Source organism: Phascolarctos cinereus, unplaced genomic scaffold (genome assembly GCF_003287225.1).
Source record: "Phascolarctos cinereus isolate Bilbo 61053 unplaced genomic scaffold, phaCin_HiC Scaffold_4;HRSCAF=312, whole genome shotgun sequence".
In the NCBI taxonomy this organism is placed as follows: Eukaryota; Metazoa; Chordata; class Mammalia; order Diprotodontia; family Phascolarctidae; genus Phascolarctos; species Phascolarctos cinereus.
In genome coordinates this window covers 98,386,244-98,410,512 of record NW_027555847.1, presented here as the reverse complement: position 1 = coordinate 98,410,512, position 24,269 = coordinate 98,386,244, and the positions used below count along the sequence as shown (strand labels likewise).

Sequence of the window (24,269 nt, the reverse complement as noted above, 5' to 3'; positions counted from 1 at the left end):
AGGCTGTCATGGAGTGGGGGTCACGGGAGGGATGGGGAGAAATTATGGAATTCAAAATCTTGTGGAAGTGAATGTTGCAAACAAAAAATAAATACAGTAAAAACAAAAACAAAAACAAAAAAACCTGTTGCACTTCAACAAAAAAGAAAACCAGAAATCCAGACACTTTTTTTCATGCCAGTTGACTGCACCACTTCCTTGTGACACTGAAGAATGGGAGCTGGGTGCTTTTTTACCATATAAACAGGAAGACAATTTTTAAGCTAAATGAACTCCCACTGCAGTATATCTGCAATCTACCCTCACAGTGTAACCTTTGGGTTGCAGTCCTCTAGGAAAGACAGGTAAGCTTCAAGACCCCTTCAAGCCTGGATCCCAAAAATTTGTCTAGAGGGTGGTTTGTTTTTGGTTTTGTTTTTACAAACTATGAATATGTATAGTTTATAACTCAGAATTTTCTAGCCAATAACCATGTAGTTAAACATAACCTTTCAAATTAAAAAAAAATGCCTATAAACATTTGTAAATGCTTTTGTATTACACCAAAAACTAAAGTGCACAGAGTAAGGAGAATATTAGAACCCCTTTTCATTTTAAAAATATTTGCAAATATTTACAACTTTGATATAGTTTCTGGGTGCTGCAAGATACCTATGTCCACTTCATGTAAACAGGTTACAATGTCTATCTAAAAGCACTTTTGAGAAGCTATGAGATCAGGAGCCAATTAAGCCTAATGACAGCAATTAACACCATCACAAAGGAAATGTGTTTCATTTGAAGGTGTTTCTTCTACTCTCTGGTATTCACATGGAGACAGAACATAGTACAAGTTCATCCATCATCTTCATCTTCCTTCTCCTCTTCATCTTCCTTATTCTCCTCATCTTCTTCCTCTACCTTTTTCTAGGCAGGTTTTGTCGCCCCCGTTGCCCCATCAAACTTCCCTTTCGATGTATATTCTGTGACATCCTTCTAATATTTCTTTTTCAATTTGGCTGCCTTATTATCATAAGGTTGCTTCTTATTATCACTGAGATTGCTGCACATTTTACTAAGCTTCTTTGACATATCCCCAGTGGATATTCTAGAGTTTGTAGACTTGATCTTATGACAAGATTCTGAACAGAACAGGAAATAGATAGAAGGTGACCATTTAAGTGCATTGGGATCCTTCTTCTTTTTCCTGACCCATAGTCTTTCATTTCTCTATCATATCATACCTTATCAGATTTTGCCATCTCATCAAACTTGGATTACTCTTTCCCAAACACAGTCTTCTACCTCTCCCTGCACCTTTTAGAAAACTCTGCAAAGTTAATATGAACCTCTGGATTCTTCTTCTTATGCTCTTCCCAGCAAGTTTGCACAAAGAAGGCATAGGCTGACATCTTGCCCTTCAGTTACTTGGGGTCACCTTTAGACACGATGAACTCCTTATTGTTCACTAGTCTCTCAAATTAGATAATTGTAAACCACTTGCGACAGTGCCTAGTCAGGAAGCATGTTAGGAATACCATTATTTTCTAGTGGTATTTAGCAGCACAAGGGTAGAAGAGGACAAGGTTGGTGGCTTTTATTACCAAGGATTGAGGATTGACACAATGTGAATGGCAGTAAGACAAGACAGCAAGTCATTAACAGGTTCAAGACAGTGTATAGTTAAACAGGCAGCTTTAAAATCAAAGCTCTGAAGCAAGGAAAGTTTGGCAGCATATCGAGAAAACAAATGGGGTGAACTTTGTGTAGCACTAGAATTTACAATGAAGTTAAAGCATACGTGCAGACAGTGGGATAAAAGGAGGACTAGGGGGAAAAACAGAATCATAAAGAGACATTTCAAAATTCAAGATCAGTTACAGGAAACCTTGAGAATAATGGACCATGTGATAATCCGTGCTGATAGCTCAGGTGAAATAACTTGGGAGTATAGGCAATTGGAGTTGGAGAAATTAATGAACTGGGACATTAGGCCACCTAAGAGAATATCAACAACTATATTGAAGTCATTGTTTATGAAAGCAGGAGTTGCAGTAACTGCAAGATTATGATGCAGACACTGGACCCCTTGATACAGGAAATGGAATGATGTAAAGTTCTGTAGGTTACACAAAGAGGGTTCTGACCTACATTATACATGTGCTTGGAATAAAGCTCAAAAGAAGAGATCTTACAGAGTGAAGATACCAGAAGGAAGATTTGGCAGTAACAGTGAGTGAGGAGCAAGGATAGGCCTTCTCCTTTTCCTCTTTTTATTTTTTTGATATTTCAAGAATAGACAATACAAGGGAAGGTAGACAGAGTTGATGGAACTGCTTATTTGCATTAAATTATTTGCTTCATAATTTTGACTTACTTTCACAGATATGTATCCCTAGCATTTGCTCATACATTTTAACCATAATTAAGGTTATTTTAGTTCCAGGAAACAAAAAAAAATTTACTTAGTTCTCTGTAAGTAGAAAAAACCAAAGATTTACTTAATCCTGGAAGTAAAATTTCTTTTCATTTATGTCTTGGATCCTTCCATTCTCTCATTTCACTGTGTCTCTTGGCTCATCTCTCAACAAAATAATTTTTTTGTGTGTTACCTTATAGGATCTGGCAAACATTCTAAGTATTTGTAGGATACTTTGGGCAATTCTCCAAGTTACACAATAGGCAGGTGTTTTTCTGAAATGGTAGAAGGAGTTTCCTCATTTTGAGTTCCCATACTAAGGGAATAACAAACCTGTAACAAATAATAACAGTAACAACAACAAACAAACAAATGAACAAAAATAACAATATAATCTTAATCTATATGTCATGACTCAGGGGCCAGGTTTTACCCAATATTCAAAATGTTAAATTTACTTCACACCAATCTCATTACTTCTCTATTGGGTAGTAACTGACAATCTCAGATTTATAGGCTCTTAGCCAAATTGAAGGTCACAGAAGCAGAGGTTGGAGCATGTCCAATAATACCCTTTGTTTAGGTATTGTCATTCAGAGCTCTTATCCATGAAAACAAAGTGAGGAGAGGGAAATGACTAATGCTTACAGCTTTCTCATACACATTACTTAATCACACAGATGTGCAGCAGCATACCTCTTGAATGAGGAGATGTTCTGAAGTGTCTAGAAAATCTATTTACTCAGATTAGGTAATAAATAATTACTTATTTAGTGAATGAATGATTGAGAATAGAGGAAGAATGGGCAGTGAAGAGAGATGTTCCAGTGTTAATTTTTGTAGGGAGATGGTTGTCAATATGTATAATGAGCTGATTGACCAAGTATTCATGTCAAGGTATGCCTGTGGTTTGGAATAACTCTCACCCCAATATATTGCCTTTTACTTGCTCATAGTAAAATTCACCTCTCACCTTTGTGGCCTAGAATCTGTTAGCAATATCTTCCTGTAGTTTGTCCCTTTTGATTTTTTTTTCTCAAAAGTCCTTAATGTCATGTGAAAATTTAAAGATATTATTATTTACTCCCTTGTCTGTATAATTTATCAGAGTGCAAAATAAGATTAGTCCAAAGACTAATCTTTATATAATCACACTATGTATTCTTCCTTGAGTCATTCATGCAAACCACTAACTTTATACCCCATGTTATCTAGTTTCCTTTTGGTAACATACATTAGCCAAAAATCACATTTTGCTTTCTGTCTTTGTTGTTATTTATTTTTTAAATTATTCTTTGGTGTAGAATTTTACAAAGATTTTTGAAGGTATAACAATAACCGATGCAATAATATAATGTCTCTTACCACATAAAAATGTATTCTTCCAGAAAATGATGGTAAAATGTTACATATTACTTCCCCACAGAAAAATCATGTGGCCTCACTTCCACAATAGATTCTTCTAATTTATTGCTCAAGGAGCAATGATTCCATCAACTCTTTTGGAATATCAATAAGATTCACCGGACTATAGTTTTTAGTTTCCTTTCTTGCTCTTTCTTGGTCTTTCTTATAAGAATGGAGGACACATGGATATTCAGCCAGTCCTCTTGGCACAAATTTACCATTAACTATATTTATATTTTCAGTCCAATGTAATTATGAATTCCACGGCTTTGGCTCTGATCCTCTCCTTTCTTTTCTCTATACTCCTTCACTTGGTGACCTCATTGGTTTCCATAGCTTTGATTATCATTGCCGTTTTCATTATTTGCTGATCTATATGTTTAGCCTTAGTCTTTCTAGTGAGCTGTAGTTTAATATCATGGCCTTCTGGACATTTCCATCTTAAACTCAACACTTTCAAAACAGATCTCATTAACTTTTACATACCCAAAGCTATCTCATCTCAAACTTCCCTTTTTCTTTGAAGGACACTACCATCATTCCGCTGTCTGGGGTTCAAAATCTTGATTCTTTAATTCCCGTTACCCCACATATTTAACTACAACAAAAACTACAACAGTAATAAAAGCTAGCATTTATATAGAGCTTTAAATTTGTAATGTGCTTTATATGTATTTTCTCATTTTCTCTTAACAACCTGGAAAGTTAGGTGCTATTATTATCCCCATTTTGTAGATGAGCAAGCTATCAAGCAAATAGAGGTTTTTGACTTGGCTAAGATCACAAAGTTAGTAAATATCTCAGACTGGTTGTGATATGAGGCCTTCCTCACTCCAGGTCCTGTATTCTATCTACTGTGCCACCTAACTGCTTCTATTCAACCAGTTGCCAAAGTTGTTGTTGTTGTTGTTGTTTTCCTAGTCAAATAATATCTTTTGCTTGACCCCTTTTCTCTACATACACAGTCATCAACATAGTTCAAACTCTCATAATGTCTTGCCTGGGCTATTTTTTTTTTTTTTGGTGAGGCAGTTGGGGATAAGTGACTTGCCCACACAGCTAGTACGTGTCAAGTATCTGGTCTGAGACTGGATTTGAATTCAGGTCCTCCTGACTCCAGGGCGAATGCTCTATCCACTGCGCCACCTACCTTCCCCTTGCCTGGGCTTTTTCAATAGGTTTCTAATTGTACTCCTTGCCTCAAGTCTTTCGCTTCTCTAATCTATCCATCATCATCATCACAGATATGTGTGTGTGTGTAGCATGTATGCATGTATGTATGTGTACATATATATATGTATGTATGTGTATATATATATATATACACATACACATATATACATATATACACACATACATTTATCTACATATATACACACACATACACACACATACATATGTTTGAGGTTTGTAAAGCACTTTACATGTCATCTCATTTGGTCCTCATAACAACCCTATTAGTATATAGTAGGTACTATTATTCCCATTTCACAAATGAAGAAACTGTGGCTAACAGTGTTTAAGTGACTTGCCCAGGGTCACATATGTAATAAGTGTCTAAGGTTGAATTTGAACTTACCTCTTCCTCACTCCCAGTCCAATGCTTAATCCACCAGACCACATAGGTGCCTAATACTGCCAAAGCGATTTACTTAACATGAAGGTCTGACCATAAAATTTCTGTATTCAGTAAACTCTAGTGCTTCCTTATTGTCTCTAATATCAGACATAAACTATAATTTTTGCCTTTTAAAGCCCTTCACAACATGATGCCAAACTACCTGTCCATCCTTATTGTGCAATACCCTCTTCCTCATACACTATGGTTGGCCTAACTGGACTTCTTTCTGTACCTCATCTATATCATTCCTAGTCCCCACTCCATGTCTTTCCATAGACTATGCCCTGTGACTGGAATACTCTCCCACCTCACCTCTGCCTTAAACAATCCTTGTTTCTTTCAAGGCTCAACTCAAGTATCACCTTCTATATGAGGTCTCTTCTATTTACCTCAGCTTCTAATATCCTTCCTCCTCATTTTTTTTTATTACTTTGTGTATGTTCTTCATGTACTTTTTAATGCATGTGTGGTCTTCACCAATAGAACGTAAGCTGTTTGAGGGCAAAGATGTTTCACTTTTATTTTCTCTCTATTCTAATACCTAGCCCAGTGCCTGGTGAAGAGTAGGTGCTTAATTAATACTTTTGGGATGACTGATAAGCTTTAGTTCTGTTGATTTCAATGAAAGAATCATAGATTTTAAAGTAGAAGTGACCTTGGAGATTTTCTAACCCATCATGTCATAAAGTGAATTGACTAAGATTGAATCAGTCTCCAGTGAATTAAGATCCAATGTCTTTCCATTGTTTCATGCTGCCTCCAAATAGATTTATTCATATCAGATTGGGAAAGGGTCCTTTTTGTGTATGATTTGTTTTTGTTATGTAGAGACAGACTTAACATTCATCTGGAGGCTTTTAAAAATGTTATTTGTCTTCCCATCACTCATTGAGACTAATGACTAATTCCAGCAAGATACAATTAAAGGACATTTATTATTTTTTCCCTTTAATAACTACTGCTCTTCCAGTATAATATGACCACATTTTTTCTTGTTTGAAGTGGGAGACATTCTGCAATGAACAATTAACCTGCCTGGAATAACAATTGAAACCTTACAAACAAAAGGGTATGACATCCAAATGACACAGAGGTAAAGTCCTGTTTCCTCTGGCTTCTACTGTCATATATTCAGAGGCACAAACAGAGATCCCGGTGAGAGTTCACATAATAAATCTCTCTCCACCCCACTACATACAAACTTTTTGTCTTCAAATCTATAAGACACTGCAAAAACAACTGTGACAGCAGCAGTGAAAAGAGAAAGACAAGTCATGTCTATTTGAAACTGAAGGTGAGCTATATTCAATTTTCAAAAAAAGTCTAGTAAAGGATATATCTTTAATTTTTGAGAATGTTTTGAATCTCCTTTTCCACTTGTAGGAAATTGGGTGTGGAGTAGGATTGGTTGACAATGAATTTCACACATTCCACCCACAGTACTATATAATGATACTGAAGGTGATTATGATGTTTTCTTAAAAAAAAAATCCTGAAAAAGCACAACCTAATTAGCCATCTGTAACATGCTCTAAGGATACACAATAGATAGGTCAATGAAGAGAATGTTGGAAGTGGAATCAGGAAGGCCTGAATTCAAATCAGGTCTCACTTATTTTCTAACGATGTCAGTCTAGTCAAATCACTTCGCTTCTACCCACAGATCCCTCATGTGTAAAGTGATCAAATATGATGGCCTCTAAGGTTTCTTATAAATCTAGTCTAGGAGCTGGGAGGGGAGGAGATTGTATATTACACATCTCAAAAAGTTTATATTTATTGGGCTGTAAGAGTTTATGGTTTTGATTTATTTATTTTTTGAAAATATATAAAAGAGATTAATTACTCTTTTCCTCCTCTTACACATAGTTAGTAAAGGGAACTGTGATGTCACTAAACCATTGTTGGTATGAGACTAAGGACTGATAATATCTAAGAATAGAACATATATTTAAGTATGTATCTGAGTAGCCAATCTTAGTGAAATGTGGTAAATCCATTAGGTATCTTTTTAACCAAACCTGTAATTTCATAGGAATAAATAATTTAACAGGGAGAAAATCCATCTCCCAATGAAGATCAGCACCAGCTCTGAATATGATACTCTTATACATTTGTCTGACATATTTAGAGGTTAAGTGACTTTCTCAGCATGAAAAAAGTTAATATGTAAGAATCAAATTTTGAGCTGAAGCCTTCTTGACTCCAAAGTTGGCTCTCTACTATACCTAAGTGCTAAAAGTTCATGAGCAACTTCATCACTGTAAGCACCTGTTACGGGGATGTGTAATACTACTTAAGATACAATGTCAAGCAGTGTAGAGAATGGGATTGTAGAATTAGAGGACTTAGTTTTGGATTCCACCCTCTGACATTTTCTACCTCTGTGACCTTGAAAAGTCCTTTGTCCTATTTGGGGTTCAGATTGCTCATTTGCAAAAAATGACAGGATTAGACAACATAATTTCTAAAGTACTTTCCCCTCTAATCTATGATATTGTGAAAGGGTATGGTGGGAAGGAGATAAAACTTTAATTACATGTCAGCAGGAAATTCCATTCTTTATGTCTATGTGAAAGAGGTTGGCTAGGTGAGCTCGTAGAATCATAAAATGTTAGGCTTGAAATCTTAGAATGTGATCATGTAGATAGCAAGTGATTGGCCCACATTCAACAACTCATTTGACCCAGAGCTTGAACTGAAACTTATTCTGATTTTCACCATGTGCTCTACTACCCTTCTTCCCATCCAGCAAATATAGCAAGCTTTGTAGGGTTTTGAATAGAGAAGTCTTGCAGAAATGTGAGATCAAATGAAATACTTTATGAACAACTATGCTACCATTGCAGTTCTATGCAGAAGTGATACAAGACAGAACATCTAACCAATAGAAAGGGCTATTACCCATGGGTAATAGACAACTAAAGTAGTCATGCTCTTCACTCATTTGGGTGGTATGCCTTATTCATACAGTATCAGTTAGAACCAAGTAATTCACCAAGGTTCAGTATGGGTAAGCTGCTTAATCTAAACACTTTTTTCATAGTCGTATGCTTTTTTTAAAATATGTTTTTTCTAACTACATATAAAAACAATTTTAACTTTTTTTTTTATTTTAAGTGCCAAATTTTCTCCCTCCCAGACAGCCTTTGCCACTCCATAAGACAGCAAGCAATTTAATATGGGCTGTACATGTATCATGGTACAAAATGGCAAAGCACATTTTTATGTTAGTCATGTGAAAGAAAAGAAATGGAAAAACACTATACTTCAATCTGCATGTAGGTTCCATCAGTTCTTTCTCTGGTAATGGATAGCATTTTTTTTTTATCATAAGTCCTTCAGCATTGTCTTCAATCATTGTATTGCTGAGAATACCTAAATCATTTACAGTTGATCATCACACAATATTGCTGTTACTATGTACAATATTCTCCTGGTCCTACTAACTTCACTTTGAATCAGTTCAGATTTTCTAAAAGTGTCTTGCTCATCAATTTCTTACGGCACAATAAAATTCCATTAAAATCATATACCACAATTTGTTCAATCGTTGCTCAATTATAGGCATTCTCATAATTTCCAATTTTTTTGCTACCACAAAAATATTCTGTCAAAACTGAATAAATAAATAAATAAAAGAGTATACACACACACACACACACACACAAACATTTAGATACTATTCTATTTTTTAAAATCTCTTTGGATACAGCCCTAGTAGTGCTATTGTTGTGTCAAAAAGTATGTACAGTTTAAAAACCCTTTGGGTATAGTTTCAAACTGTTTTCAAGAATGGTTGGACTAGTTCACAACTCCACCAATGGTGCATTAGTGTACCAATTTCCCCACACCCCCTCAAACACTTATCATTTTCCTTTTCTATCATATAGGTTTTGTTTTTCTTTCTTAAAAATTTATTTATTTTTTGTTTCCAACATTCACTTCCACAAGATTTTGAGTTTGAAATTTTCTTCCCATCTCATCCCTCCCGCACCTCAAGATGGCATATATTCTGTATAGCCCTTGACTTAATGTGCCCTCCCTTCTATCTTTCTTCCACTCCTGTTCTCTTATCACCTTCCCCTTCAATTTTCCTGTAGGGCAGGATAGATTTCTATACCTCATTTCCTGTATTTCTTATTTCGCAATTGTGTGTGAAAACAATTTTTTAACATGTGTTTTTAAAATTTGGGTTACAAATTTTCTCCCTTCCTCCCTCCCCATCCACCCTCATTGAAAAGGCAAGCAACTCTATACAGTTTATACCTGTGTATTCATGCAAAACACTTCCCTAGTAGTCATGTTGTGAAAAACTAATTATATTTCCCTTCATCCTATCTCATCCCCCATTTATTATGTTCTCACTTTTGACGCTATCCCTCCAAAGAAATGTTTGCTTCTGATTACCACCTCCCCCAATTGCCCCCCTCTAACATCCCTCTGCTCTCTTGTCCCCTTCCTCCCCTATTTTCCTGTAGGGTAAGATAGATTTCCATACCCAATGGAGTGTGTATGGTATTCCCTCCTTAAGCCAAATCCTATGAGAATAAGATTCACTCATTCCCTCTCACCTTCCCCCATTTCCTCTCCACTGTAAAAGCCTTTTCTTGTCTGTTTTATGTGAGATAATTTACCCCATTACACCTCTCCCTTTCTCCTTCTCCCAGTATAATCCTCTGTCACCCCTTAATTTTATTCTCCAGATATCAACCTTTCATTGTCAACTCACCTGTGCCCTCTATGTATGTATGTATGTATGTATGTATGTATGTATGTATCTATCCATATATACATATCATTTTTTCCATCCAACTACCCTAATACTGACAAAGGACTCATGAGTTACAAATATCATCTTTCCAAGAAGGAATACAAACAGTTCAACCTAAATAAATCCCTTATCATTTCTCTTTCCTGTTTACCTGTTCATGTTTCACTTGAATCTCATATTTGAAAGTCAAATTTTGTATTCAGCTCTCATCTTTTCATCAAGAATGCTTCAAAGTCTCCTTTTTCACTGAATGACCATTTTTTCCCCTCAAGGATTATACCCAGTTTTTATGGGTAAGTGATTCTTGATTGTAATCCTATCTCCTTTGCTCTCCAGAACATTATATTCCATGGCCTCTGGTCCCTTAATGTAGAAGCTGCTAAATCTTGTGTTATCCTGATTGTGTTTCCACAGTACTTGAATTGTTTCTTTCTGGCTGTTTGCAATATTTTCTCCTTGATCTGGGAACTCTGGAATTTGGCTACAATATTCCTAGGAATTTTTCTTTTTGGATGTCTTTCAGGAGGTGATTGGTAGATTCTTTCCACTTATATTATGCCCTCTGGTATAAAATATCAGGACAGTTTTTCTTGATAATTTCTTGAAAGATGACATCTAGGTTCTTTTTTTGATCCTGGCTTTCAGAGAGTCCAATACATTTTAAATTCTCTCTCCTGAATCTATTTTCCAGGTCAGTTGTTTTTCCAATGTGATATTTCACATTGTTCACTATTTTTTTCATTCTTTTCGACTTGTTTTACACTACCTTGATTTCTCATAAAGTCACTAGCTTCCAATTGCTCCATTCTAATTTTTCTAAATATAAATTTATTTATTTTTAGTTTTCCACATTCACTTCTACAAGTTTTTGAGTTCCAAATTTCTCACCCCTCCCCCCACCCCAATATGGCATGCATTCTGAATACCCTTCCCCTAGTCTGCCTTCTCTTCTATCTCCCCCACCTTCTCTTATCCCCTTCCCCTTCTATTTTCCTGTAGAGCAGGATAGACTTCTGCACCCCATTTCCTGTATTTCTTATTTCCCAGTTGCATGTGAAAACATTTTTTTTAAAACATGTGTTTTTAAAACTTTGAGTTCCAAATTTTCTCCCTTCCTCCCTCCCTACCCACCCTCATTGAAAATGCAAGCAACTCAATATAGGTTGTACATGTGCAGTTATGCAAAACACCTCCATAGTTGACACGTTGTGAAAAACTACCTCTATTTCCTTTAATCCTATCCTGCCCTCCCATTTATTCTATTCTTTCTTTTGACCCTGTCCCTCCTCAGAAGCATTTGCTTCTGATTACCCTCTTTCCCAATCTGCCCTGCTCTCTATCATCCTCCTGCTCTCTTGTCCCCTTCTCCCCCTATTTTCCTGTAGGGTAAGACAGATTTCCATACCCAATTGAATGTGTATGTTATTCTCTCCTTAAGCCAAATCCTATGAGAATAAGATTCCCTCATTCTCTCTCATTTTCCTCTGTTTCCCCTCCACTGTGAGAGACTTTTCTGTTTTTTTTTTTTTGTGAGATAATTTACCCACTCTACCTCTCCCTTCCTTCTCTGAGTATCATCCTGTCTCATCCCTTAATTTTATTCTCCAGATATGACCCCTTAATTTTAACTCACCTTGTGCCCTCTATCTATCTATCTCTATACATACATACATATAATTTTTCCTCTCCAACTACCCTAATACTGACAAAGTCTCATGAGTTACAAATATCATCTTTCCATGCAGGAATGTAAACAATTCAATCTTAATAGGTCTCTTATGATTTCTCTTTCCTGTTTACCTCTTCATGCTCCACTTGAGTCCTGTATTTGAAAGTCAAATTTTCTATTTAGCTCTGGTCTTTTCATCAGGAATGCTTGAAAGTCCTCTATTTCACTGAATGACCATTTTTTCCCCTGAAGGATTATACTCAGTTTTGCTGGGTAGGTGATTCTTGGTTGTAATCCTATCTCCTTTGCCCTCCAGAATATTATATTCCATGTGGTCCTTTAATGTAGAAGCTGCTAAATCTTGTGTTATCCTGATTGTGTTTCCACAGTACTTGAATTGTTTCCTTCTGGCAGCTTGTAATATTTTCTCCTTGACCTGGGAACTTTGGAATTTGGCTACAATATTCCTAGGAGTTTTCCTTTGGGGATCTCTTTCAGGAGGAGATCTGTGGATTCTTTCAATTTCTATTTTGCCCTCTGGTTCTAATATATCAGGGCAGTTTTCCTTGATAATTTCTTGAAAGATGATGTCTAGGCTCTTTTTTTGATCATGGCTTTCAGATAGTCCAATAATTTTTAAATTCTCTCTCCTGGATCTATTTTCCAGGTCAGTTGTTTTTCCAATGAGATATTTCACATTGTTTTCTAATTTTTCATTCTTTTGGATTTGTTTTACAGTGTCTTGATTTCTCATAAAGTCACTGTCTTCCAATTGCTCTATTCTAATTTTTAAGGAAGTATTTTCTTCAGTAATCTTTTGGACTTCCTTTTCCATTTGGCCAATTTTGCTTTTTAGGGCATTTTTCTCCTCATTGGCTTTTTGGACCTCTTTTGCCATTTGGGTTAGGCTTTTTTTAAGGTGTTATTTTCTTCAGTATTTTTTTGGGTCTCCTTTAGCAAGCTGTTGACTTTTTTCATGATTTTCTTGCATCACTCTCATTTCTCTTCCCAGTTTTTCCTCTACTTCCCTTACTTGCTTCTCAAAATCCCTTTTGAGCTCTTCCAAGGCCTGGGACTGATTCATTTTTTCTTGGAGGCTTTGGATGTAGGAGCTTTGACTTTGTTGTCTTCTTCTGGTTGTATATTTTGATCTTCTTTTTCACCAAAGTAAGATAATATAGTCTGACTTTTTTGCTGCTTGCTCATGATCCCAGCCAATTACTTGAGTTTTAAACTCTTTGTTAAGGTAAGAGTCTGCTTCCAATGTGGAATGTACTGTCCCTTGTTAATGTTAAGAGTCTGTCGCTTCCAATGTATGATAAGGGGCGAGGTGTCAGTTCTTCCAAGGTGGTATGATAAGGGGCGAGGTGTTTACTCCTTTCCTGGCCTGTGACCACAAGTATTCCTTTCTGTCCTGTAACTGTGAGGAGGGGTTTCTCTCTACAGCCACTAAAGCTCCACCACAGCGCTCCTCCTCACCACCAGCACTGCCCCCAGAACTGTGACCCAGATCCAACACGGGCAAAGCAAGAGATTCCTGCCTCAGCACTGGCAAAGAGATCCCTGCAATCCCTCTCTGATCAGCCACTGGATTCCCCCTCAGTCTGTGGGCCAGAAGCTCAGGAAGCAGCTGCACCCCCCAGGGCCACACTCTTGGGGAATGGAGCTGAAACCCCGCCTTCCTCTCTGAGCACCGACAGAAACAGACTTTTCCCACTGACCTTCTAAGTTGTCTTTGGCATTGGTGGATTGAGGGGTCTGGAAACCTCCACAGCTAGCCGAGATTCAGCCCTCTGAGGCCTGCTCCAGGTTTGCTGCGGCCTGTGCACCCACGCTGTGCTGCTCTGGGCTCCCAGCCTGGTGCGATACACCTTTCTGATCAATCATCCAGGTTGTCTGGGGCTGGAAATTTGTTTCACTCTTTTTGTGACTTCTGCTGCTTCATAATTTGTTTAGAGCCATTTTTTATGAGTATTTGGAGGGGTTTGGGGGAGAGCTCAAGCAAGTCATTGCTTTCACTCAGCCATCTTGGCTCTGCCCCTTCCATTGTAATTTTTAAGGAAGTATTTTCTTCAGTAAGCTTTTGGACTTCATTTTCCATTTGGCCAATTTTCATTTTTAAGGCATTCTTATCCTCATTGGCTTTTTGGACCTCTTTTGCCATTTGGGTTAGGCTATTTTTTAAGGTGTTATTTTCTTCAGTATATTTTTGAGTCTCCTTTAACAAGCTGTTGACTTATTTGTCATGATTTTCTTGCATCACTCTTATTTTTTCCTCTACTTCTCTCACTTTCTTTTCAAAATCCTTATTGAACTCTTCCATGGTCTGGGACCAATTTATGTTTTTCTTGGAGGCTTTAGATGTAGGAGCTTTGACTTTGTTGTTTTCTTCTGGTTGCATGTTTTCATCTTCTTTGTCACCAAAGTAAGACTGTATGGTCTGGCTCTTTTTGCACTACTTGCTCATGATCCCAGTGAATTACTTGAGTTATAAACTCTTTGTTAAGGTAGGGGTCTGTTTCCAGTGTGGAGAATGTACTATCCTAAGCTTTGGGGATTTTGTGCAGCTCTTTTCAGAGATAATTTTAGGGACCTATAAATTTTCAGTTCTTCCAAGGTGCTTTGATCAAGGGCAAGGTGTTACTCCTTTCCTGGCCAGTGCTATGGTCTATGAGTGACCACAAGTAATCTTTTCTGTCTTGGAACTGTGAGGAGGATTCTCTCTCCACAGCCACTACAAGCTCTACCTTGCCAGCTCCTGCTCACCCCAGGATTGCCACCTAGAACTGTGACCCAGATTGAAGCATGGGCAAAGCAAGAGAATCTTATACCAGCAAAGAGATCCCTGCAATCCCCCTCTGATCAGCCACTTGATTCCCCCTCAGTCTGTAGGATGGAAGCTCCAGAGGCAGCCACCACCACAGGGCCATGCAGAGGTACTGAGCTGGGACTGTGACTGTGCTTCTCTCTCACTACCACAGATAGACTTTTCCTATTGACCTTGTAAGTTGTCTTTGGTGTTTGGGCTTTAAGAAGTCTGGCAACTGCCACAGCTGCCCACTGTTCAAACCTCTGAGGCCTGCTTCAGGTTCACTGTGGCCTGCATGCCCATGCCAAATTGCACTCCTCTCCCTGCTTGGCAAGATATACCTTTATGATCAACCACCCAGGCTGTCTTGGGCTGGAAATATTTTTTTGCTCTGTCTTTTTGTGGGTTCTGCTGCTTTAGAATTTGTTTAGAGCCATTTTTATAGGTATCTGGAGGGGTTTGGAGGAGAGCTCAAGTAAGTCACTGCTTTTACTCTGCCATCTTGGCTTCACCCCCCGATAGGCTTTTTTGTTTCAAGTCCATTGTTTGCTATCCATATTGCCTGCCATGCTTCCCCACTGACATAGTGTCATAAACCAGTGGGTATGGTATATCGTTGGGTAATTATCACTTGTCCAGGTACACAGAATGTAAGATTCCTGAAGCTCAAGGTGAGGCTATTTCCTTGATTGTTCATGTCCACCTCCCTGTTCACTGTAAGCTGTTCAAGCTGTTGTTTCTAGCACAGTTCTGTGCAAGTCATCTTCCCCCATTCCCACCCACCCTTAGGTCTTAGGGGACCAAGTGAAAGATGCTGCCAAATATGGCATCATGGGAGGCCATGTTCTAGGACTGTGGAGAGCACCAGATTTCCGTTCCTGTCCCCCACAGCATAAGCCCCTTCCCCTGCCCTGCCACCATCGCTGCCAGGCAGTTTCCTAAAACATAGTTGGAAGGAACATCTTCAAGAAGCAAATTCCTCCTAGAGACCATGATGGAGAACAGTCATTATAGGAATATCAGCCTAGTCTCCAAGAGACACCGTGTTGCTTGATAAAAGAAGTGAAGTGAGTCAGCAGCCTCTGGGGACACTATGGGACCCTAACTGAACAGGAACTGGTGCAGTGTGTGTGAAAAGACTAGATCCCAAGGGCAATCCTCTGAGACCCTCCTTTAGCAGCACAAGTAATTGGTTTAGCTTTAGGACTCCATGGAACAGAAGGCAAGGCACTCTTCCTTCATCCTAGTGAAATGCTCCTTTTGATTTTTGTACTTTGATAGTAGTGAAGTGATATCCCCCACCTGTGCTTGCATATTTCAATATGCAATGGACAAAAACCTTACTTACTAGAGAATGTATATTTTATGATGAGAATGTGTATCTATTCTTTTGGATATAATCAAAGAACTAAAAAAATAATTTAGCAGTCATTTTTCTTAAGAATTCATGTTTTGTGAACAAATCATCTCGAATTCCCCTATTCATTGAACATATGCCTAAAAAATGTAACACTGTAGATATTAAATATTATGCAGTAACGTAAACTTCTATTTTTGCCTTTGAATACCTATTTAAAAGTATAAAGAAATGTACTGGATTAGAATGCTCACTGAGTAAATTCTGGAAAGGTGAAAACCATCATAAGATTTTTCTCCCCTTCCTGTTTCCATACCAAAGCAAGGCAACATGGTTCTGGCTTCTAAGCATTTCAGAAAAAAAGCATGTGTGTGTGCTATATACATTTTATATTTAATAATGTGAATGTATTATATATTGTCATTGTGTTTTCTTAAAACAACAATACAAAGAAAAATCACGTGAATGAAGTGACCAAGTTTCTATACAGGTTCCTAGTACCTGCAGGGCTGACAACTTGATCTGTTGTTGGGAAGTCTCAAACTGTGTAACTTCCTTGTGGGTTAAGTCCCCTCTCCCTGCCTTGTAGTTAATTGAGTCAGTAAGTGAAATCACTTTTGTACCTACACTAGGGACTCTCAAAGATGGACTTAGGAAAACTGTAGGTTCTGCCATTCGAAATCTCTCCTCCAAGAATATTATAAATGACAGCTCTGCTAGGGAGCACAGCTTGCTCTTAAGAACTCATTGCCCAGAGAATTCATTTACCCCACTGAAAGCACAAAAGTCGAAGCTTTTCATGGAGAGGATAGGATGAATAAATGGTGATTCTCTTAGGTGGAAAAGGAAGCATATAAGAGATGTATGTGAATTACAGGCAAATTTCTTGAAAAATTCAGATTTCCACAAAAGCAAACAGCAACTTTGTTCCAAAACTGAAAAGTAGAATTAGCCACTGTAAATGTTGCTGGCTTCCCCACTTCCCCACACTGTGTATGTAGTATCTATAGAACAAACACTGCCAATTGGTGTGTGATGTAATGCTCTCAAGAAGCACTCTCTGGCTCCCTTTTGTCCTGTTACAGTATCGGCCCTGCAGCTGCCCAGGACTAACCATCCTAGGCGGCCATTGGTTGGGTCTATTGGAACTCATGGGATCAGGCATGCTGAGCCAGGGAGGGGAAGAGAACTTTTTGTCCTTCCCACTCTTTGCCTCATCACCCCTCTCTTTGGCATCCCAGATGCTGCTATTACTGGGTGCCCCTCCTGCACTCATGACACCTTCAGCTGATTCTGTGAATTAACTACAGTACCTGTTGAAAGTCAGTTGTGGTACCTGTAGAACTAGTTTCCCTACAGGCAACTTGTGGCATATGTGAGCAGATCCTTGGTACTCATAACACTGAGAATGAAGGCATCACAATTAGTTAAAGGGACATAACTGTATCTTTACAGATGGCAGAGAAGTGACCTAGTGGGTGTCAGGGTTCTGTGTTGTCTCGCTTTGCAGAATTCTGGTGGTTTGCCAGAAAGTAGAAATACTTGTAAGTTTCATGCCCCTTGCCATCCTATCGAGTTTGAGTTTTAAAGTGATGAGCTCAGAAGATAATTACCAGCATGGAATACCTGTGTGACCAGAATATGACTTTGACACCAAGTGCTAGACCCCCATGATTGATTGACCTTCTACAGTAGGACCAAAAATAGTTGTCAATTATCACTAGATGTTACACAACTGTAAAAGATTAGAAATTCTGTGTTGCTCCCCCCCCCAATAGATATGAGATTTTACCCACCAGAAGCCTTGCTAGGAAAGGAAGCCTCAGACACCAGAGAAGAAGAGTAATTTGTGCTTTGAGATCTCATTATATTTGCTTAGCAGTACAGAAGTCTCTGTGTGACTTGATCTTCTGGCCAGTAGTTGTCTTGTAGGTGACCAACACTGAAAATGTTGAAACAAGGACTACCAAATTATTAGTGAACCAGTCATTGAAGCTGCTAAGTGAGTTCCATGCTCAAGAGCCATTATAACAAATTAAGGGACTTTGTTTTTGTTTTTGGTTTTTTGGTTTTTTATAGCAGCAACAAAAAATGAAACACCACACACAGATGTTAGCCTTAAATCATGGAGAGCATTTTCCCAGGTGCTTGGTAGTTTTTGTAGTGATAAACTGCTAAGTCCGGACTGCCTTTTGTTAGGGCATGGAGAGTATCAACTATACTTAAGGGTGTGGGAGGTGTCTGTGTGGGTCTGCACGTTCATTCATGCCTTAGCTCTGGTTACTGCTTAGATATAGTTCTCAATTTAGTCTGCCTTGTCAACTAGTTTATATAGTATTTCTCCATCTAAACTTCATCCTGGCTAAACCACCCCTCATCCCAAAATAATAAGCAACACAAACAGCAATTAAGGAACTGATTCCTCAGAATATTATTTAATCACATCAACCCCAAGTGTCCTTTGGTACTTATGAAGTCATATAAAAGTGAAATGGAGAAGTGGAAGGAATTCACCAAGGAAAAGAACATGTCTTCTCACCGCAACATCCACCCAATGTTAGTGACTCACCATGGTTTGGCCCCACAGCTTGATTAGATTTGGAGATGCATTGGCAATCTTGACATTCTGGCTTAGTCAGAGTTTAGAGATATATAAGACTTCCAATTAATGTCTTTTTTTTTTGCTTCTTTGTGTTGATTAGTCTTTGATACATGTGCTGAATTGGAAACCTGAATAAAGATATATTTTTTTAATAAATAAAAAAAGAACACTTGGACCACATCATAGCTCCACCCATAATGTGTTAGTGTACCAATTTTCCCACATCCCCTCCAATACTTGTCATTTTCTTTTTCTGTCACATAAGTCCATCACATTGGTGTAAGGTGGTATCTCAGAGTTGTTTTATTCTATTTTCATTTCTCTAATCAATAGTGATTAGAACATTTTTTTCATAAGACTATAGATAGCTTCTATTTCTTCATTTGAAAAATGCCTGTTCATATCTTTTGACCATTTATCAATTGGGGAATTACTCATACCCTTATGAATTTGATTTAATTCTCTATATATTTGGGAAATGAGGCCTTTATGAAAGAAAATTTATAATTTTTGCCCAGTTTTCTGCTTTTCTTCTAATCTTGGCTGCATTGGTTTTGTTTGTGCAAAACTTTTTTTTTTAATTTAATGTAATCACAAGTATCTACTTTACATCCTATAATGTTCACTATCTATACTTTGGTCTTAAGTTCTTCCCTTATTCATATATCTGGCAGGTATACCATTCTATCCTTGCAAATCTGCATATTGTATTACCTCTTATGGATAAATCATATAGCCATTTTTTACTGGTGTGAGATGTTGGTCTATACCCAGTCTCTATTAAACTGTTTTTCAGTTTTGCAAGCAATTTTTTTTATCAAATGGTATGTTCTTGTCCCCAAAGTTGGGATGTTTGCATTTATCAAACACTAGATTACTATAGCCATTTACCACTGTGTATTATGTACCTAAACTATTCCGCTGATCCACCATTCTTACTCTTAAGCAGTACCTGATTCTTTGATAATCACTGCTATCTAATACAGTATGAGATCTGGTCTGGCTAGGCTACCTTCTTTCATATTTTTTTTTCATTAATTCCCTTTATATTTTTTACCTATTTTTTCCAGATGAATTTTGTTATTATTTTTCTAGTTCTATAAATTAACTTTCTGTAGTTTGATTAGTATAACATTAATTAAGTAAATTAATTCAGGTAGAATTTTCATTTTTATTATATTGGTTCAGCCTAATCATGTCCAATTTATATTTCCAATTGTCTGGACCTGACTTCATTTGTGTGAAAAGTGTTTTGTAATTGTGTTCATATAGTTCCTGGGTTTGTCCTAGGCAGGTAGACTCCCAAGTATTTTATATTGTCAATAGTAATTTAAAATGGAATTTATTTATCTCTCATTGCAGTACTTTGTTGGTAATACATAAGGAATGCTGATGATTTACGTAGTTGTATTTTATGTCCTGCAACTTTGCTAAAGTTGTTAATTATTTCAACTAGATTTTTTCACTAGATTTTCTAGGATTCTCCAAGTATACCTTCATATCATCTGCAAAGACTGATAGGTTTATTTATTCACTTCCTCTTCCAATTCATTTTATTTTTTCTTCTCTTATTGCTACAGCACGGCTTTCTAATCTTATTGGGAAAGTTTCCTGTTTATCCCCCTAATAGAAATTGCTTGCTGATGATTTTAGATAAAAACTATTTATCATTTTAAGTACAACTCAATTTATTCCAGTGCTTTCTAGAGTTTTTGATAGAAATGAGTGTTGTACTTTGTCAAAAGCTTGTTTTTCATCTACTGAGATAACCATGCTTTATTTGATTTTTTTCATTGATATGATTAATTTTGCTGGTAGTCTTCCTAATATTTAACTAGCCCTGCATTCCTGATATAAATACCACACGTGTTCATAATGTATGATCTTTTCTACATATTGCTATAATCTTTAGCTGTAACCACTAAAATATAGCTAATATATAGTTGTAATTGCTAAAACTTCATTTGAAATGCTTGCATCAATATTCATTAGGGAAATAGGTTTATAGTTTTCTTTTTCTTTCTTGCCTTTTCCTAGTTTAGGTAGCAGAACCATATTTGTGTTTCATAAGGAATTTGGTAGGACTATTTGTCCCCAATAGTTTTTATGGTGTTGGAATTAATCGTTCTTTAAATGTTTGGTAGAATTTACTCGTGAATCCATCTTTTTTTGTGGATTTTTTTCTTAAGAAATGCATTTATGGCTTTTTAAATTTCTTTTTATAAGATGGGGATATTTAAGTACTCTATTTTCTGTTAGTCTTGACAATTCATTTTTTTTAATAAATATTTATCGATTCCTCTTTGATTTTCTGATTTCTCAGCATTTAATTGGGTAAAAAAAAATCTCCCAACAAATCATTTAATTTCTTCTACATTGGTGGTAAGTTCAACTTTTTCATTTTTGATTCTGGTAATTTGGGTTCCTTTTTTAAATCAAATTAATCAATGTTTTAGTTTTTTTTTCCATAAACTACGTCTTAGTTTTACTTCTTAGCTCAATGATTTTCTTACTTTAAATTTTATTAATCTCTCCTTTGATTTTCAGAATTCCCAGTTTGCTGTTTAATTGAGCATTTTTTGATTTGTTATTTATCTAGTATGCATTATTTTACTTGCATGGACAATTAATTAATCTGCTGTTTTTCTATGTTATTGATGTATTTAGAGACATAAATCTTTCCCTAGGAACTGTTTGCTGGCATCCCATAAATTTTAGCATGATGTCTTACTGTTTTCACTCTCTTTAATGAAATTTTTGATTGTTTCTTTGATTTGTTCTTTGATCTACTCATTATTTAGGATCAGATTATTTAGTTTCCAATTAATTTTAGTCTATTTTTCTTGCCATTTTTAATGTAATTTCATTGCATTATGATCTAAAAAGTATACATTTAATATTGCTTCTTTTCTTTGTGAGGTTTCAATGTTCTAATACATGGTCATTTGTGTGTGTGTGTGTGTGTGTGTGTGTGTGTGTATGTGTGCTTGTGTAGGAGCCGTGTACCACTGAGAAAAAGTTATATTCCTTTCTATTTTCATTCAGTTTTCTCTAGATGTCTATCATATCAAACTTTTCTAAAATTCTATTCACCTCAACTTTTTTTTCCTGTTTATTGTTTGGTTAGATTTATCTGATACTGAGTGGGAGATGTTGACATCCTCCAGTAGTATGTTTTACTGTTTTTTTTTTCCTCCTGTAACTCATTTAACTTTTACTATAGGAATTTGGATGCTGTATCATTTTGTGGATATATATTTAGTATTGATAGTACTTCGTTGTCTATGGTACCTTTTAGCAAGATGTCATTTTAATGCATTATTTTCAAGTTGTTTGAAGAGGGATTTTGTAGGGCTTAGGTGAGTATTTGCCTTTACTTCAACATGTTGGCTCTGTCCTCTATTTTCATAAACTATTGTCTATTTCCCAGTGCTCTTACCTACATGAAGCTAGCTGTGGGTGAGGATACTGATAGCAGGATGGATTACTTGACCAGGCAACTTGTGTCCTGTTATAGCCCTTAGTCTCCATCTCCCCTGGTTTAGATCTAATGAGTGAGGAACAGTGGGGGCCAATATTACAGGTCAAAAATCATTTTTATGGCATATCATTTAAATATAATTCAGGCTATATTTCATAAAATTTAATATTTTTAAAGCTCCATATATAATTTTTAATTTTTAAAATTATTTCAAATTTTAAAAGACCCCAGTGGTGTGTTTGGGAGCTCAAACTATTTAAGTGAAAAATTCCTAAACCTATGTTTTCTTGAATAACAAGATTTCTCAAAATAGAGATGTGCCTATATATATGTTAGGTTTCCCAAAATTAAAATGAAACAATTTCCTGGCTATTTAAATTAAAATCCACCCTTTATTCTTTTTGAGTAAATTGGAAAAAAAAACACCTGAATTTGAATATGCATAGCTTAATACCTGTCATAAGCTTTTGCATTTCTATTAAGCTTGGGAAAGTCCAATCCAAAGCACTAGGCTTGTTTTAACTCAGACAAGTTATATTTATTTCTCATTACAGGAATGAGTAATGTATATACCAACTCAATCTATATGGCATTAATTTACTTCCCTTCTTCATTATTTGTAGTTCACATTTTCTACTGAGCATATATAATGTTCTATATATTTTCATTTCTGTGTTGAGATAGAGAGTAAGTACTCATTGCTTCTGCAACATGAAGCAGGAATGACTTTTGTTCATATTTCTGAAATAAAATGTTCTGAAGATATACTTATATTCTCCTTAGGTATGTAAGTTGCCCTGGAAACAATCTCTTATTAATTCCTTTCTTTTCCACTTTTCTGGGCATTCACTGTCACGCTCATTGGAAGGAGGCTTAGAAAGTAGTAGGTGCACTTTCATTTCCCATGCCCCTTCATGATCAAAATCCAAGAACAAACGGTCATTCTCAGGGGTGGGGAACCTGTGGCCATGAAGTCACATGTGGCCTTCTGGATCATTGGGTATGGTCATTTGACTGAGTCCAACTTTTATGGAACAACTCCTTTTATTAAGGGGATTTGTTCTGTGAAGTGTGGATTCAGTCAAAGGGCCTGTGGCCTCTAAGATACAGGTGCTACCCCTGGTCAAACTCTTTTTCTCTTTTTACTTTTTCTTAAATTCAGTAGCAGTTATTTCCTGAAAAAAAGAAAGACACACTCCAGGGACAATGACAAGTAATAAGCAATTAAGCTTGTTTATAGAATCATAAGTCAAAATTTTCCCCTAGTTTTTCAATGGCAGAATCTTATGCTTTCCTAACTATTCACTTAAGTTCTCATGAAGTGAGTTTCTAAATTTGTCATCTTAATATTACTTTCTTGAAAAAAAAGTATGCTAAAAATTCATGTCTCTACAAATGGTACATGAATTTTTTTTCCTAGATAATTATTTTCCTTTGAAGAAATATATTAATTTTCTTTTTCTCATCAAGCCTTTTGCATCACCCTTCCCTATACTCTATCTAAATTGTTCTCTCTGAAGTTACTTACTGATTTCCTAATTGCATAATCTCATTATTTATTGATCCTTCTTGACTTCTCTTCAACATTTTTTATTGTTGACTGCTTTCACCTCCTGGATATTCTCTTCCTTGTTGGTTTTTCTGGTACCTTTCTGTCTTAGTTTTCCTACTACTCATTTGATCACACTCTCAGACTACTTTACTGGATCATTATTCATATCATAAACTATAACTGTAACTATAACTCAAGATTTTGTTTTGTTTTTCCCAAGTTCTCTTCTTTTTGCTCTCTCCATTTTGTGTCTCTTCATGATTTCCTCAGTCCACAGTTTATGCCTATGTTAATGACTCTTAGATTTATATATCAAGTCCTTTTCCCTCTTCTGTGCTCTGGCCACACATATCCAATGGTCAATTGGATGTTTTTTTACCTCCAAATCCCATTCACAACTCAAGCTCAGCATGTCCCATTTGAAAAAAAAATATCTTTCTCCCCAAACATCTCTTTCTTTCAAACCTCCCTATTTCTGTTGAGGGTTGCATCATTTATCTTGTCTTACAGTTTTGTAATCTGGCTTTATCCTCACCTTTTTACTTTTCTTTATGCTCCATATGTTTTATCAAATATTGTCATTTCCATTTCCTTAACAT

At 36.5% G+C, this 24,269-nt stretch overlaps 1 pseudogene; it reads right to left on the bottom strand.

Annotated features, from left to right (window-relative positions):
- Positions 1–834: 834 nt before the first annotated feature.
- On the bottom strand, positions 835–17,311 carry LOC110219128 (high mobility group protein B3 pseudogene; annotated as a pseudogene).
- Positions 17,312–24,269: the final 6,958 nt, after the last annotated feature.